Source organism: Hermetia illucens, chromosome 6, assembly GCF_905115235.1.
Source record: "Hermetia illucens chromosome 6, iHerIll2.2.curated.20191125, whole genome shotgun sequence".
NCBI lineage: Eukaryota > Metazoa > Arthropoda > Insecta > Diptera > Stratiomyidae > Hermetia > Hermetia illucens.
The window spans coordinates 28,363,015-28,379,644 of record NC_051854.1 but is presented as its reverse complement, the minus strand read 5'-3'; the positions used below and the strand labels follow the sequence as shown (position 1 = coordinate 28,379,644).

General features: G+C 39.6%; 1 protein-coding gene and 1 long non-coding RNA gene across 3 annotated transcripts in view; one reads left to right on the top strand and one right to left on the bottom strand.

The window, feature by feature from the left end:
- The window catches only part of LOC119658657 (serine/threonine-protein phosphatase 4 regulatory subunit 1-like), a 366,002-nt gene that overhangs the window by 83,907 nt on the left and 265,465 nt on the right, over window positions 1-16,630 (bottom strand). The window lies entirely within an intron of this gene.
- Window positions 4,823-5,253, top strand: LOC119658659. The gene is made up of 2 exons (XR_005250270.1): window positions 4,823-4,992; window positions 5,053-5,253. It is a non-coding gene; the product is annotated as an uncharacterized LOC119658659 (long non-coding RNA).

Genomic DNA, 16,630 nt, shown 5'->3' with positions numbered 1-16,630 from the left:
AAATGTAAAAAAAATAATAGTTAATGCTAAACCATAAAATTTCCAACATTGGCATGGAATTATGTAAATAAATTACCAGTTTTAAGAATTGAAATGTATTTGAAGCTTCCAGTGTATGATTGGAATCAAATAAAAAATATTGATTCAAACAAAAAAACAAACATCCATAACAACCAGAATTCGAACCCGAAGCAACGGGATAGATATATATGCTCAACCATCACGTCGTCCACCTATTTTGCCCACACTTCAAGGAACTTGCGGAAGAATTTGACACCTCGATTGGGATATGTCATTAAAGATTGATTGAGCAACTCAAGACGCACTGAGGCATAGCAAAGTTTATCTGTCATTTGACGAGAAGAAGGAACATTGACTAAATGATTCGCTAAGAATATGCAAAAAATGATGAAACCTGCATGTTTAGATTATTTATTTGGAAAAATGAAGACTTGCTTTTGCTTTCGCTATTGTGATTTATTAACCTTGCAAATACCAATATTTCGGGAACCACTTGTTCCCTTCATCAGTGCTACAAGTCCTGCAGTATTATTTATTAACTTATACTAGCTTTTCGCAAAAGCAAGTCTTAATTTTTCGAAATTATTTAATCGCTAGAAACACTGCAAGATTACACTTAGATAGACATTTTAGACATTGTAAAAAAAGAACAATCGTTACATTTGCCGGGAAAAAATCACCAACTCCGAAAAAGCACCTTATTGGCATTGTTCACTAAAAATGTCTGTCCCACATGAAAGCGTCAATTATTATACCATTACCACGAAGGTGTTTTGCAAAAGTAACGCGAAGAAGTTCCCTAGAATAGACAAATATTGTGGTGAGAGAACACCAACCTATTCAAATTTGTTGATTCGAAAAGTTTGCTGAAAAAATCTATTCACCTAACTTATTGTATTTTTCTCTTGCTCTCCAAATTGAAATCAAAGGATGTGGTATTGACACCATTGAGGATATCAAGCAATACTTGAAAGGGAAGTACAGATTTTGAAAGGTCTGCCCAAGAAGACTTCCACCGCTAAATTGGCAAAGTGGACGGTAAACATCTTGTGCGCGCTTTTCTTCGCATTTGAATCTGAATAAATTTAAAATGTTTATAGTTTAATAATGACAGTTATTTTTCAAAAATTGTTATTGTTATTGCTCTATAGAAATGATGTCCATCATAACTGAAAACAAGGCGAATAGCCTATTTCTGATTTTCAAGAGTTGAGGGCGACACGAGTCCCACTTGTTGAAACAAAACACGAATTTTTTACTCAATTATCGAAAATAGTCAAATTTACTATTTTAGTTATAAAGCTAGTCTAGACATTGCTATCATTTTTACATTATATGGTACCCAAACCATACATAACACTACCGACGGTTCCTGACGATGGGCTTCAACTTCTCCCATGATTTACAGGAAAGCTTGCTGTTTTACGCCACGTAAACCTAGCGCGACCCACTTGTCCTACGATTTGGGATAGATACTTAATGAATGAAAAACATGAAAACATAGACGATTATAGTTTCTTCCAGGACAGAGGTAACTCATGAAACGCTGACTCACCTCTGCTTCAGCATGTAGGAAGTGGTGACAGGATGTTTTTCGATCACGAGTGGGTGCGGATTATATTCAAATGGATAACCTAACCCGACCGAATCCGAACTAATTTTTGTTTTGGAATTACGAGAGCCCTATTAGAAAGCCAATCCTTAAGGGGGTCATCCCATGTGTCGGATCCGCGGAATCGAATTTTTTTGCATCAATTATATCTAGATATAGTGTAGAATATATGGGCAAAGTGATTTTTTAATATTCGGAGTCGTTCAAAAATTATAGTGCTAAACACGTGATAAGTCACATGCCAGATTTATGTCGATCGCCGTAATAAAGCGCGTATTATCGGTCCGAATGACGTTCGAATGACTTCGCTAAAAGGAGAAGAATTGAAGCCAAAGGCTGTACATGTGTTTCTTCAAGAAACCTAAGGTTTATGGATTAGGTATAGTAGATTAATGGTCAATTACGATTTTATGGCTAAAAATCACATTCTGCTTTTTAAATGAAACCGCATATTGAAAATCGTCTGCCACCATAGCCCAAAATCTATCCAACGAAATTCTTTGAAATTTTCACGACTTATTCAGAACATATTTTTACGGTCCGCAAACTAGCATAATTGCGATTCATTCACTAGTTTTTTTTTTATCCATAAAAGAAGCCTTAAAAAAACACCAAAATTCACAAAAAAAAGTTTAACACGCCACCGAAAATTTAGCTTTTAATATTTTTTAATAGTTTGCGGACTGTAGTTAAGACTGCACGTCAAAATGCCGTTTACTTTCTTTAGTTAAAATGATCGCCGCGTGGCAGCAGAAAAACGCCTTTTTTGGAGATAGGTGTATAAATTGCTCTATATTTCAAAAATGTCAGGCGATGACGGCTTTACGGTGTCTTACCAGGGCAGAGGCAAATCGTCAGACGCTGCCTCACCTCTGCCCTGGGAGCAGCGTGACCGAAGCGGCTCGCAGATGTTGAGTGCTCCTTTATATAATTCGCAGAACAAGACAGCATTAAGCTGATGCGGACTTAGGACCCCACAATTCTCAAAGCAAAATATTTCTAGCTCTGGCCAAGCGCTCTGGTCAATAAGGCGGATTTGCGCTCAATATAATTCGTAGTCATGTCATATTCTGCGAATTTTATAAAGGAGCACTCAACATCTGCGAGCCAACGAGGGGTCCCTGGACCAAAAAAAGAGGGAGTAAGTTGCTCCCCATTTGGTCCGGCCCAGTATTAAGTTGATGCGGATTTAGGACCCCACAATTCTCAAAAAATATATTTCTGTATTTCAATAATGAACTTCGCTATCGGGCTGGAAAAATTACTATGCATGCTCAAGATATTAGTAAATATATGGTAAAAAATTCGTATTTGTCTTTATACAGTTCTTCACAAAAAATTTCCAAAAAAAAGCGAAAAAAACGGCCTTCACACGGGATGACCCCCTTAAATAAAAAACTAGTTTCGACCAGACTTGCACAAAGCGCCTCATGTTGTATTTGCGAATCTTTATAAGGGAGCGATCAACATTTGGAAACGACTTTGGTCACGCTGCCCACAGGACGTCTAATGAGTTGTTTTTCCCCTAGAAGAAACCGTAGTCATCTATGTCTTTTAACTCTGGGTGTTAGTGTAAAAAGAGGTATCCATGAACCACAAAGGTGAAGGAAGTTTCCAATTAGTCCGGTCTGCCATCAAATGGATGGGGGACTATTTTACATATCGTGTGAAAAAATGTTCTTCAGAATTTTAAATTATTTTCTACGGTCGCCTTCGTTTCACTGCTGACCGGAAAACTTCGCATCTGTAACTCAAACGGAAAAATTCTTTCGGAGCCAGATCCTGATTGCAGCGTGGATGGCCAATTAGTAGTTCTTAAACCATTCTTCGCAACAGTGTGAACGGGTGCGTTGTATTGGAGCAACAGCACCGTTTCTTCTGCACGACTGCTTAATGTGCCTGACTCCGTAAATTTGCGTAGTACTACTCAGTCTCTTCAAGCAAGCAATCAATTAATAAAGTTCCACCGGTAACCATACTCTTCGATACCGACTTTTTCGATATCTTTAGTGGCCTTTCTCCCTTTTTTACCCACCCCATCAACTGTTCCTTGGACTATCGACGAATCATGCTAACGAATCAAAATTTCATCAATGGGCATAATGTGGTTGCATATTTCGTCCAAATCACTCTCCAAAAAATCTTAACAACTTTTCATTGGTCGCTACCTATTGAGCGGTGTCAGCAATCGTAGTACCAAACGGGCACTAGATCTTCATTTGAAACTTCTCGAATTTGTTCTTTGCTAATCTGTAGTTCTTTTGCTATCTGGCACAATTTAATTCTTCGATCGGACACTTCTGAGGTCACTATCGTCACTGGACGTCCCCAGTCTTTAGCGGCCCTTCGGCTCGTTGAAAAGCCAAGCCAATTTTTTAGGGTTTCGAATAAACAAAGCCCTATTCGAATCGATTCAATGTCTATCTGTCCGTTTGTTCGTTTGTACGTCTGTCTGTGACACGAGATTTACTCTGAAACGGCTAAACCGATTGTCACGAAATTTGTTGAGAATATGTGGTCTATGAGCCACATGTGGGGTGTCAAATCGAAACGTTCTATTAGTGCTTTTCGAAAATAATCTTATTCCTGATGTTGGTTGAAACATATGGTAGTGAGAGCGCAGAGCTTATCCAATCGAAAAAGATCACGCACCTATAGAAAATCTAGGCTTCAAAATACATACCATTCTGATATCAGCTCAAATAATGTTAATAATAGCATATTCCTATACTTTAGAAATTTACCCAAAGAATTGACAGCAATGAAAGTAATAATATAGGACATAATTCTGAAAAGTTTGAAGGCAATCTAATTATTATTAACAAAGTTATAGAATGTAAAAGTTTTGTTTTTCATGTGAATCTATTGCACTCTAATCATAATATAAAGTAAAACATATGAACGCGGGGCGTGAACATTTTAGTTTTTCTTTTTTAGCTGTATATTTTTGAAAAGTGTTAATAGAAAGTTCCTCACATAAGATGAACACAAAACCTTTATTCCCGAAGCGCTCAGCTTTCGGTGTTCTAACTTGTTTACCATTGTATATGAAGCTGCAGAATCCTCAGAACCGAACACATTTCTTAAACAAAATGCACGCGTATGAACTTTTTAAGGCGGCGGAGGGGTATTTAAAGTTTCCTTTGCATTTTTTTGTTTATTTTTTTAGTGAATATTGTGTCAAAAATTTCAAATCGATCGGAGTAAAATTGGGAAAGTTATGAGTATTTGAACGTCCGTCGCCCCAGGCCGGGTTTTTAGTATGCAAAATTTTAAATTGCTTTTTTAAACTTGGTGTTTTCGAAGTCCTTCCGTGCCACATCACAAAATCTACTGTACTTCTTCCCATAATTTTCCAGGTATCGCCGGGAGCTTTATTCTTTTTAAAATGTTTATTAATTTTATATTTGTTTAAATAGCCAATTTGTTAGCAGAAATCGGGATTTGGCTTCAAAGTGTTACGAAAAATTGAAAAATCGACAAAAGAAATCCTTCCGAAGTTACCTCGAGATGACACCGCAAAACATATTGTTCAAATGTTTCAGTTTGTATGGACATTGACTGGAAATTGAGTCAATAAGTTGAGACTATCTGTATCAACAAAAAAAATCTTAAAAATGCGCCAATTTTTTCACCGAATTAACGCCCCAAAAACTTAACCAGGACGGTGGCTGCTAGCCGTTACCGTTCCAAGAATGACTTAATAATTAAACCTTGTGGTGTAATTTAAACCTACGACGAGTCAGGCAGCTAGTGTTATCAGTTCCGAGATGATAAGCCATCGCTAAGTAACTTAGGCAGAGAACTTATCAACCGCCCCTCGTATAGCGATTGGAACCAAATTTGGTGGAAAGGTGGGAACTGTGAACGCTCTCGCATACCGTGAGTCACATCATTCTCTGTTGAATTTAAAAGGGGAATCCCATACATGCAAAAGGGGGGAGTAAATCATCAAATGAAAGGTCTCGGTTAGTGCTTTACGAACATTTGCTGGAGGTGAGGTGAGAAGTGCGGAGGGTCGAAAGTGATCATTCCTTTCACGGACCCATTCTCAGAAACAACTAAACCGAAAAATCTGAAAAAAATCAAGAAGTTTCCACTATATGGTGCCTAGGCTCCGAAATACTCTCCATACCGACACCTGTTCAAATAAAGTTAATAGTAGTATATTACTATAATTTGTAGTAATTGACTGCAAAACCTCCCTTAATTTCATCCTAGAATCATGAAATTTGGCAATAAGCTATAATATACAGAATCAATTTGGTGGAAATCGCACTATTACTAACAAACTTATAAGATGAAAGTTGCCGTTTCTGTGCAAATCATGACTTTAAAGGTCAGTATCACGCGAAAGTGGATATTCTCACATAATTATATGCATTTATTTCGTGCTAGGTACTAATGGAACTAATGTCCTCTCAAATGTTTTTATAAAAGAAATACGTCGTTGTCGTACGTTGAAGCGTCCGGCTTCCGGTTTCTCGACTTGTTTGATGACTATTAAGGAGAACGTGACGGATTCAAATTTTTCAAAGGCTTTATTTTTTAAAAAAGAAAAGAGATATTTTGATGAGATTTTGCATATATTTTATTTCAATCTTAAAGTATTCCAAAAAGTAATTTTTGTAATTTTTCGGGTTGCTTTTGTGTGTTACAGATTTTTTAATACAACGTGCAAAATTGAAGGCGTATGTGATTCTGGTTCACTACAAACTTTCGTCCTCATAGAATCAAAAATGTTCACCAAAAAATATGGTTTTTCTGCCTTTTTGGCACCAAAAACTAAATTAAAATATTGAATTACCATTTAGTCCGGTTTAGGCCATTCTATTATTTTGAATGTGTATAATGTCAAAAGCATATTAGAGCACTTCATCTAATGCCGCAACGACAGGATGACAGTACACTGTAGGAGCCAACGTGGTCAGCATTGCGCTCGTCCACGATTATTACCCTGATTCGACTCAGGTACTCATTCACACCTGGATCAACTGGTATCCAATATTCAATGTCAATACAAATCCCTCTGCTACCAGTGAGATTTGAACCGCGAACTTCCGGTATGATAGGCTAGCGCTCTAACCGCTGAGACATCCGGACACATATGGTACATGTAAGGTATAAAGCCAAGAAAGGTACGATACAGGAGTAAATTTCGAAAAAAAACCTCACACCTCAACCTCAACATTCACACTCCTACAGAGGAGACTGCAGAGTCGGAGAAGGACACCTTCTGCGAGGCAGTAGAGGACCCTCAAAGCCTGCCTCAAGTATGATATGTGGTTGGTGGAAGTACCTGGTTTCCGTGGAAAGCCGTCCCTCTCCAGACAGTGCCACTTTCAATGAATTGACCAGGTGAACTATTGGAATATGGCCATCAAATATATATCTACATTGAAAAATAAAAATTGTAGTTTAGAGGAAGTTACTGATCTATCAATTTTAAGCTAGACTACAAATAGCCTACCATATCTAATCTCTTAAATATGGCCATCAGTTGGACCATCTTCCAATCGACTTGAAGGCCGCCTATGATAGCATAGTCAGGATAAAGCTATACACGCTCATGACAGAATTCAGTAACCCAACAAAACTGATAAGACTGATTAGGCTGACCCTGGCCAATGTACGAGGCCAGATAAAAGCAGCATTATCACTTTCGAGGGCATTCCACATCAACAACACTCTAAGCCAAGGGGATGATTTATCATTCATCCTCTATAATCTGGCCCTGGAAAAAGCGTTTCGCGATGCTGATGTAAATGCGAGAGGCACCATTTTCTTTAAGTTGATCACACTACTGGCTTTTGCTGACGATATTGACATTATAGGAAGAATAACCCGAGATGTACAATCTACCTTCATCCAGATCGAGCAGGCGGCGCGCAATCTTGGGCTGTATATGAAAGAAGGCAAGAGGAAATATATGGTGGCATCATCAACATCAAAAACAAAAGAAACAACAATAAATAGCACTGGTCAACTGAGAACGACACAGATAGGATAATACAACTTTGAAACCGTTAATAATTTGTCTTATCTAGGGTCGAGAATCGATAACAGCTATGATGATGAAATCTGCGGATGGTTGGTGGCAACCAATAGAGCCTACAAAAACTGTTTCGCCCGAAACCTATCACCATATGATCAAAGCTTTTACTGTATAAAACCATGATCACGCCAGTCTCATGCATTCCTGGGAAACTTGGGTTTTTAGCAAGAAAATTTGCTCACTCTTAGCCCCGTTCCAGAAAAGGATCCTAAGAAAAATGAACGAAATTGATGATCGTCTGTGGATTAAATCCGGCTCAATAGGTTGCGGTGTTGGTGCGGGCTCTTCAATACGCACGGGTGAGGATAATATACCCCGGAAAGTCTATAGTTATAGATATTGCGGTAGAAGAAGAAAACGTGGCAGATCCTGTCTCAGAAGGTGCGATGACGTAGTCCAGAATGTCAGACTGTTTTTAGATATTTGGTGGCGCAAACCCGGGATGTCTAGAGTTGCTTATTACTGCAGGTTGTTGCACCGTTGATGATGAATAGATTATATGTTACCGGTCGGCAAAGAAGTAGGGTGTACTCAGGTGGCTGCTTTGAAGTTTTCACGCAGATATAAAGAGAGTAAATCTTTAGAGAGAGCTTCTAGAAGTCGAAAGCCAACTGAATAACCGCGGTGTGGGAGGATCGTGTTTTACAGGAAATTTGCCTGAAAAACCGAATTCTTACATCGAACCTATTTGGTTGTGCAGTGAATTTTCGGAGTGTCACCAAACAGATATCATAGGGAGAAGTGTACGCAGACGCCTATAAGAAATAGGTTTTCCAAGAAGGCAGCCACGAAAAAGGCTCAGGACTCAGGAGAGTAATCCACGAAATACAGGCATATACATATTATTTGAGAAAATCCATTTTCGGGTGATATTGACATTCAAAGTGTTGAATTTGCAAAGAAGCGACAACTTTGACATTATAACTTTGTCACTAATAACCCACCAAGCTTGGTACGATCATACTCTATGTCATAGCCTACATTGCTGCACAATTTCGTGGAGGATGAACTTAAGGGAGGTTTGCACCCAATTACTAAGTTATATTAATATACTATTATTCACTTTTATTGATATCTGTAAAGAGTTGGTGCTCTCGAAGTGGCCTATCTGGTTAGATGTCCTTGACCTATCAGTGGAAACCCAACTGCACTATGCCCGACAAGTATAGCGCCGTAAGAGGGAGAGCAGCACTCTCGAGAATGCTACCATATCATTTGGCCAAGGCTCAGAATATCTAGCTTATATCGTTAACTTGCTCGTTCAATTTGCAAAGAAGCCTGAACGCGTAAACCAATCAAAAACATTTCAAATAGCCCAAGGTCAAGGCCATGGACTCCTAGAGGAGCTGCCTTTGCCCCGGAATAGTAGATCCACGGTAGCATTCCAGCTCCTAAACCGCGAAGATAGCATTTTCGACGTAACCTTCGCTTCGAAATCAGTGGTGCCGTCGGTAAAGGAGTGGAAGGTTCCAGCAAACTTTCCGACAAGCGATCACCAACCAATCGCATATGAAATGTCCGAAAAACGTCGCGAAAGTGAACATTTGAAAATTCATCCAGGCTTTAACAGCAAGCAGAGCCGTGCTTGACAATACATCGGAGAAAGGTGGATCTGTGAATCACAATCGTATATTCAGTTATGAACCTTTTAACAACAGCCTTGGAGAGGTTAGATACTGTCTTCTATTTGTAGTTAAGCCTAAAATTTCGGATCCAAAAAAGAAACCTCAATCAGCCCGATTGAGAGCCGTGTGTTCGGCGAAGAGTGAATGGGGAGTTGCATTCAAGCACTGCGGTTTCCAGAAACCCTGAAAGTTGTATGGTCTGGGGGAAATCTCATATTACGGTTGCAGTAATTTGGCATCGATTGAAGGTTCACTCAATGCAGAGATGATAACAAATTATTTGGAGCCATTTATCGGCGGCCTATTTTCTCTGGCAATTGATCCAATTTTCCGCGATGACTCGGAGGAAAGAATGTAACAGTGGATTTTTATTTTTTATTATTATAATTATAGCAAGAAAATTACACACTAATATTAAAATCACTACCTTCCTTCTTGATTAGGTAAAGGCAAGGAATGCAGGTTACGATTTCCAATTGGGCTGGAAATAGTCCAGATTTAAATACTGTGTTATTTAAAAAAAAAGGGGTGTGGCTATGTTATGGACACGGCCGTTTGTTGTACGTGAATAACGTCTCGTAAAGGGTAAAGTTTCTATATAAAAAAATATTATTTATAGTCGTACAAGGATCTTTTGATGCGTGGGTGACATGTGGGTGACAGAAACAGTGCCTTACAGGTAAGGCAAGCAGTTTGCTTGCGACCTGTTAAAAAAACGAAAAGGATGTGGAATGTGAAGAAAATGAGTGAAGTTGCAAAAGAGAAGATTTTAGTGTTGCGAGCCGAACCGAAGTGTGCAGGAAATTTGGGCTAGGGTAGGCTACAGCAAGCCTGCAGTAGTAGCTTTTTTAAAAAAAAAATGCTGAGACTGGGTCTACTGAGCGAAAAGTAGGATCAGGAGCCCACAGAAAGACTTCTGCAAGTGAAGACTGGCAAGAAAGTACCACTGTTCCAATATGGAAAAAGAAAGGTAGTCCAGCAGAATGCTCAAATTACCGTCCGATCCGGTTACTTTCCCTTACCATGAAGATTTTTGAACGCATTCTTGACAACTGTATTCGCGAAATCGTTGAAATAACCGTGAATCAAGCCGGCTTTGTCAAAAACTGCGGAACTACTGACGCAATACACGCTGCGCAGTTACTCATGGAGAAACACCGTGAGAAGCATCGTCCTCTTTACATTGCATTTCTGAATCTAGAGAAAGCGTTTGACCGTGTGCAACACAAACTCATCTGGTATGTTTTACGGCCACACTTAGTGCTAGAAGAACTCATGCGCTGGATTCAATTGCTCTACCACGATCCGAAAAGTAAAGTTCGAAGTATGGCGGGTGTATCAAAACCGCTTCGTGTCTCTGTTGGTGTTCATCAAGGAAGCGCCCTCTCACCACTCCTCTTTGTTCTTCTTATAGACACCGTCACACAGGATATTCAACGCCCAGCGCCCTACGCACTGCTTTATGCAGACGATGAAACAGACACAATCACTGGCAGCGGCAGTGATCTGCCCACAACTGAGCGATTTAAATACATCGGGTCAACGCTATCAGCCAATGGAGAACTGCGTTATGAAATTGCTTCACGCATTAACGCAACCTGGATAAAGTGGCGTTCTACAACTGGTGTTCTTTGTAATCGACGTATCAACGAAAGTTTCAAATCTAAAACCTATCGCAATGTCGTCCGTCCTGTCGCTCTCTATGGTTCTGAGTGTTGGCCGACTATGAAAGACAATGTTGATGTTGCGTTGGATTAGTGGCGTGACACGGTTTGATCCCATCCGAAATGAGGATATCCGCGATCGTTATGGGGTTGCACTGATCGTGGAAAAATTGGGAGAGAGTCGTCTTCGATGGTATGATCATGTAATTCGTGCTAACGAGAATTCACTTGCCAGGATTGGTCTGAACATCGAAATCGATGCTAAATGACCAAAAGCAGGCCGAAACAACGGTGAGATTGCATCTAGATCAGGCATTCGATAGAGCTAAATGGCGAACCCGAGAACGACGAGCCGACCCCGCTTGTGAACGGGACAAAGGCTGAAGAAAAAGAGGAAGAGTTTTAGAGACCGGTTCAAGATGACTGCGGACATTAGGAGGCATTTTGTTGGACTTGGAGGAATACCAGTTTCTACAAGAACTGTACGACGAAGGCTCCAACAAAATGGGATATTGGCACACCGGCCCGCTAAGAAACCGCGCTTGACCGCTCAAATGAAACGGAAACGCCTTGAGTGGGCTAAGGAACACAAAAGCTGAACTGTTGATGATTAGAAGAATGTGATGTTCTCAGATAAAACGAAGTTCAACATTTCTCGTAATGATGGAATGCAGCATGTACGCACAAGGACCGGAGAGCGTTATAGCGACGAATGTATTCTACGAACATCAAGGCATCCAGTGAGCAGAATGATTTGCGGATGCTTTTCGTATCACCAAATTGGACGATTGGCTATGCTTGAAGGGACGATCAAGGCTGTTGATTATAAAAACATCTTGGAAGAAAATTTGGTACCTGTCCTCGAAGAGCATTTTTCACATGTAAATCAAATGATTTTTCAAGATGATTCTGCTCCTTGTCATCGAGCTCATTTGGTAAGCATCATTTTTTTCTTAATTCTTATTTCATCCTCAACAATTTCAACTGTCTTACCTTTCCTAATTTTTAACAGATAAAGAATTATTTACGGGAACTCGGTGTTTCCTGTATGTGATGGCCTGGCAACAGTCCGGATCTTAACCCAATGGAGAACCTTTGGCGCATAATGAAAGTGCAGATAGCGAAAGAGGCGCCGAATTTAGAAGAGTTAGACATAATAATTCAAAAGGTTTGGTACGAAGACATTCCAGCAGAAGTCTTGAAAAATTTAATCAATTCAATGCCACGTCGAGTTATGGCGGTTATAAAAGCGAGAGGCGGTTCAACAAAATATTGAAAAGTGCGTTTAATATGTACCAACATTACCACTTGATAGATCAAATGTCAAAACGTTTAAAGGAATTTAATACAAGTAAAATTTGACAATGTATTGCAAAGTATCTTTTAATAAACATGTGGAAAACTTTAATAATTTTTTTTTCAATTTTACCTAATTTTGTTGTTTGTGGATAGTGTGCAAATTTTCAGGTAAAAAATTTTAAGCGCAATAATACGCGTTTCCGATCCTTGCCTTGTTTCTTAAATGTTGCTGAAAATTTCAGTCATAAAACGATGTAATTTAACTTTTTCCACTTGTCCACATTTCATTGGCCGTGACATAATATAATTCGCTAAAAAATTCACAAAATTAAGTCTCTTCTTTTTTTTTTAAAAAAAAAAAAAGGGTGTGAAAATCTGTTGAATTAAACATGAAAATAATAAATACTTATCCGGGTAGATATGGAATTTGGTAACTACAACCATGGTCCTTTCTTCCTTCAAAAATTCATACTCACAAAAATTGTTAGCCTTTCAACTTACCTGAAAATAAAAAAAATATTTTTTATTAATTAATGTCCAAATGATGATGAACAACAAAAGATATGTCTAAAACAAGAAGCTTAGTGCTTCTGGATTTTGTTTGTGTTTTGTTATGTAAGATATTTTGGAAAACTGTTTAAGTATGTTTATGCCTTAATGTGCTATTGATTTTCTATGATCTCTTCATCATCATCATCAACGGCGCAACAACCGGTATTCGGTCTAGGCCTGTCTTAATAAGGAACTCCAGACATCCCGGTTTTGCGCAAAGGTCCACCAATTCAATATCCCTAAAAGCTGTCTGGCGTCCTGACTTACGCCAGCGCTCCTCTCAGGCAGGGTCTGCCTCGTCTTCTTTTTCTACCATAGATATTTCCCTTATAGACTTTCCGGGCTGGATCATCCTCATCCATGCTCATGATCTTTTCAGGTGCAGATAATTTACACGAAACATACCATTGTATTTTCAGTTACTATAACTTTATGTTGAATTTGCACCACTTATCGATGCTTTAAGTTGGAGCTAAGCACATTGCCGGAAATTTATGGTTGAAAGAGATGGGAGAGATGCGAAGCGCAAGATAGTTATCAATGCGTTTGTGCATTTTTCTTCAACTTTATCTAATATATTTGAAAATTTATGAAAATTAGCTATGCAACATAATTGGTCAACAACTTTTAGGAAAAAACGGCTCGCGCGACGATATTCAATTTACAAGTAACTTTGAACCTGTTAGCGAAGGGAGGATTTTCACCACATTTTCCAATCTTCTGGAAGAACTCCAAATTGGTTTTCTAGTAAATTTCAACGATATAATTATATTAATAACCGATAGCGTAGCGGATAAATTTGAACCTAGGCCGTGAAGTGTGTTGAAATACTTCATTTCTAGATTGTAACGGTGCGTAATGGGATTCGACTTAGGTACTCATTCACAACAAAGCGACTGATGCCCAACATTCAGCCTAAGATGCAAATGCCTCCGATATCAGTGAGACTTAAGCCGCAATTTTCCGCTGTGACAACCTAGTTCTCTAATCAATAAGCTATCAAGATGCAAATAGTAATGTAATAATACAGTAGCAAATTGGCATTCAACCAAAGCTCAAAACATGCCTTAAGTCGACGCTCCCTTTGCTCATCTGTGAGAAAGCGCGGGACGAATCTGGCTGCAACCCTTCTCATGTGCAAATCTTCGGATAAAATTCTCTGAATTGAACTCCATGACATTCCCGACATCTCACAGAGTTGATCAATGGTTCGGCGACGATCTTCACGCACGAGGGCATTGAATTTGTCGACGTTTTTATCAGTTCTTGACGTTGAGGGGCGACCTGATCGAAGTTGGTCTTCAATGGACATTTCTCCATTTTTAAAACGTGAAAACCAATCGTAAACTCTGGCTTTACTTAAGGCAGCATCCCCATAAGTAGTCTTAAGAATTACAACAGTTTCCGCGGTTCCCCAACAGCAAACAAAATTTCACAGCTGCGCATTGTTCTCGACAATCTGCCATTACTTTTTCGCCGAAATGTAAAAAGTTGTTTTACTAAAAAAAATCTCACAGGCGAATCGATGCACTCACAGCGACACAACTTCACACACTGACGCAGGTGGCGTAACACTAACGGACATGTGGTCAAACAATAGGTTCCCCCACTCTCCCTCCCCACCACAGCGTAATTCCCGGAACTTATGAGTCCCGCCTCGTATGTTCTGAATAAGTCGTGAAAATTTCAAAGAATTCCGTTCGGGAGATTTTGGACTATGATGGCACTCGATTTTCAACATGCAGTTTCAAAAAAAATCATTTAAAAATCGGAATCATAACCGCCTAATAATCTGCTATACTTGATCCATAAACCTTCAGTTTCTGCAAAATAGTCATCGATCATCGCTCCATGGCTTTATTTCACCCTCTTTTAGTGAAATCATTCGAATGCATTTCGGACCGGTAAATTCTAGCTTCATAGCCACCTTACCTGTTTAACACTGTAATTTCCGAATGACTCGGAATATCAACAAATTACTTTGCCCAAATATGGCAAAAAAATTGATTTCTCAGACCTCCTTTAGCAAGAAAAATTGAGAACTTTTAGCCGCTTTAATGAGAAGAATCCTTCAAAGAATTTTAGATCCTCTACATGGACGATTCCATAGCCTATATAACGATGGAATCTATATATGCCAGGACCGTTCAGTTGTGGATAATATATGACTCACCTAATTTATAGTATATGGGTGAGGATGATCCAGCCCCCAAAATGTTTAGGTGGAATATCTACGATAGAAAAAGAAGACCTGAAGGATTTGATTCATCATCATCATCAACGGCGCACCAACCAGTATCCGGTCTAGGCCTGCCTTAATAAGGAACTCCAGACATCCCGGTTTTGCGCCGAGGTCCACCAATTCGATATCCCTAAAAACTGTCTGGCATCCTGACCCACGCCATCGCTCCATCTTAGGCAGGGTCCGCCGCGTCTTCTTTTTCTACCATAGATAGACTTTCCGGGCTGGATCATCCTCATCCATACGGATTAAGTGACCCGCGCACCATAACCTATTGAATCAGATTTTATCCACAACCTGACGGGCATGGTATCGCTCATAGATTTTGTCGTTATGTAGGCTACGGAATCGTCCATCCTCATGCAGGGGGCCAACAATTTTTCGGAGGATTCTTCTCTCGAACGGGGCCAAGAGCTCGCAATTCTTCTTGCGAAGAACCCAATTCTCCAAGGAATACATGAGGACTGGCAAGATTATTGTCTTGTACAGTAAGAGCTCTCGCCATAGGGTAGACGTTTCGAGCGGAACAGTTTTTGTAAGCTGAAATAGGCTCTGTTGGCTGACAACAACCGTGCTCGGATTTCATCATCGTAGCTGTTATCGGTTGTGATTTTCGACCCTAGATAGGAGAAATTATCAACGGTCTCAAAGTTGTATTCTCCTATCTTTATTCTTCCCGTTTGACCAGTGCGGTTTGATGTTGTTGATTGATTGGTTTTCGGTGCTGACATTGCCACCATATACTTTGTCTTGCCCTCATTGATTGTAGCCCAAGATCTCGCGCCGCCTACTCGATCTATATGAAGGCAATTTGTAGGTCTTGGGTGTTTCTTCCCTTGATGTCGATATCGTCAGCATAGGCCAGTCGGATCGTACCTCTTGCATTTACCTCAGCATCACGGATCACTTTCTCGAAGGCCAGGTTAAAGAGGACGCATGATAGAGCATCCCCTTGTCGTAGACCGTTGTTGATGTCAAGTGGTCTTGAGAGTGATCCTGTTGCTTTTATCTGGCCTCGCACACTGGTCAGGGTCAGCCTAGTCAGTCTTATCAATTTCCTCGGGATACCGAATTCTCTCATGGCCCTGTAAAGTTTTACCCTGGGTATGCTATCATAGGCGGCTTTAAAGTCGTGGAGGATTTGATTACTGGGAATTAATGTTTGGATTGCTGGATACAGCAGTATTATATTCACATAAACAGAGCATCCTCTGGTTGACTGTCCTTTTCAGTATTGTTGGATATCTTAATATCTTTCTCTGGCACACTGTGACATGGAATGACGATCTCTGATTCTGTTTCGTAATTTTGTTGGTTTCAGTCGTTGAGTTTTGGCTGTTACTCTGGGCTGTAGCATATCCTGTTCGCTTTAAAAACTCAAAATTTAGACTTTTGTTGATAAAATCTATGAATGGTGGATGGATAGATTCCAAACATTTGGGGCAAAGTTTTTAAAATAGTAAACAAAATGGAGATCATCACTAACAACTAAGGAATCTACCTTTAAATACAGTTTTTGTGTAGATCCAACAAGTAAAGCACTCTGAGGGGAACCGGTGT